Source organism: Platichthys flesus, chromosome 14 (assembly GCF_949316205.1).
Source record: "Platichthys flesus chromosome 14, fPlaFle2.1, whole genome shotgun sequence".
NCBI classification, from domain to species: domain Eukaryota; kingdom Metazoa; phylum Chordata; class Actinopteri; order Pleuronectiformes; family Pleuronectidae; genus Platichthys; species Platichthys flesus.
The window spans coordinates 388,865-390,539 of NC_084958.1; the positions used below are offsets into that span (position 1 = coordinate 388,865).

General features: G+C 38.6%; 1 long non-coding RNA gene across 1 annotated transcript; it reads right to left on the bottom strand.

Moving 5' to 3' along the window:
• Nucleotides 1–250: 250 nt before the first annotated feature.
• LOC133968740 (uncharacterized) lies at nucleotides 251–1,675 on the bottom strand. The gene is made up of 2 exons (XR_009924133.1): nucleotides 1,495–1,675; nucleotides 251–429 (listed from the first exon to the last, which is right to left on the bottom strand). It is a non-coding gene; the product is annotated as an uncharacterized LOC133968740 (long non-coding RNA).

The following is a 1,675-nucleotide window of genomic DNA, read 5'->3' on the forward strand; positions in this document are numbered from 1 at the left end:
GAACACTGACTCCAGGTACAGACCTGATTTCATTACTTAAAAACAATCAAAGTATTGCACATAATACATAATGTATTAAATTATAATGCAATACTTTTAATGTGAAATAGCTCCATTAAAAACATTCATTGTCATGGTAGTGCACGTTTTAATCCAAAAGCATATTCAAATACACAGTTGAATATCCACAGAAAATAAGATTACACACTTTGTTCATATGTAACTCTTCCTCTACAATAATGACGATCACTTTCATGTTTCCTATCATTTTATTAGGGACAGACGAGCCTGAAGGACACAGCTGTGATGACCATGTTCTGTCTCTTATGGCAAAGCAGAAATATAAAACACTGGGTTCTTATCTAAAGTGTATCAAATCAGATCTCCACCATGTTGCTGCTGAGGACATCAGGTGCTGCAGTTCTTCATCTATGAAGAGAAAAAACGCACTGTTAAAGAATGTTTTGTGTTGTGTATAAAGCACAACAGATTTCAGATAGAACTGTTGTACTGTGGTCTTGGTTTATATCCTCATGGTGAAATGTACATATTTTAAGTCCCTTCTGATAAAAGTGCTGAAAGAAATACAACATTGTACAAATACATAAAATGTCTTTCTACCTCATCAGTACTATTCAAGGTGATAATCTCCCACAGACCTATTGATAACAGTCCAAATCAAGTCTTTCCACTTCTCTCAGTGTGAAAACATAATTCTATAATTAATTTGAGAACTGTTTACAACACTGATGTGTGGAGATTAAAATCATACCTAAACTGTCTAATTCACTGTAAAACTCCATGACATTCGCAGGCCATCTGTAGTTAAGGGAGCAACGCATGGAGTGATGTGTAGATTACTAGTTTGATGATGCATGAGGAGAGGCGGTGGTCGAGTGGCAGAAACTTTGACTATGGGCAGAGAAGGTCTCTGGTTCGTCTTTGGTTCGACTCCATGGAGAGACAACAAAAGTCGCACCTGGATTGATCTGTCCAAAAATCCAAGAGTCTCCCTACCCTCTCTAGTGCCCATGAGCAAGGCACCTCACTCCCCCAACATCTGCTCCCCCGAGTGCCGTACATGGTCGCTCACTGCTCTGTGTGTCCTGCACCAGATGGGTAAAAAGCAGCGATTAAATGTCCCTACCTGCATGAGTGTGCCTTTGCATGTCTGTGCATGTGTTTTGGATGAATACATGGATTTTAATCTTAATCTTTTAATCTTAATCAGTTGTCTTCCAGTTGACCAGCATGAAGCTGCAGATCTCCACCATGTTGCTGCTGGGGACATCAGGAGCTGCATTAATGAGGAGCAGAAGCGTACTGTTATGAATGTTTTGTGTTGTTTATGAAGCACTACTTATTTCAGCTAGAACCGATGTACTAGGGTCTGGGTTTGTATCCTAATGGTTAAATGCACATACTTTAAATCGCTTTTGATAAAACGTGACAAAGAAATACAACATTGTACACATAGATAAAATGTCTTTCTACCTCATCTGTAATATTCAAGGTGATGATCTCCCACAGAGCTGTTGATAACAGTCCACATCAAGTCTCTCCACTTCCCTCAGTGTGAAAACATAATTATATAATTAATTGGAGAAGTGTTTACAACACTGATGTGTGGACATTATAATGTTATCACTACTGTCTAATTCACTCTACAACTCCA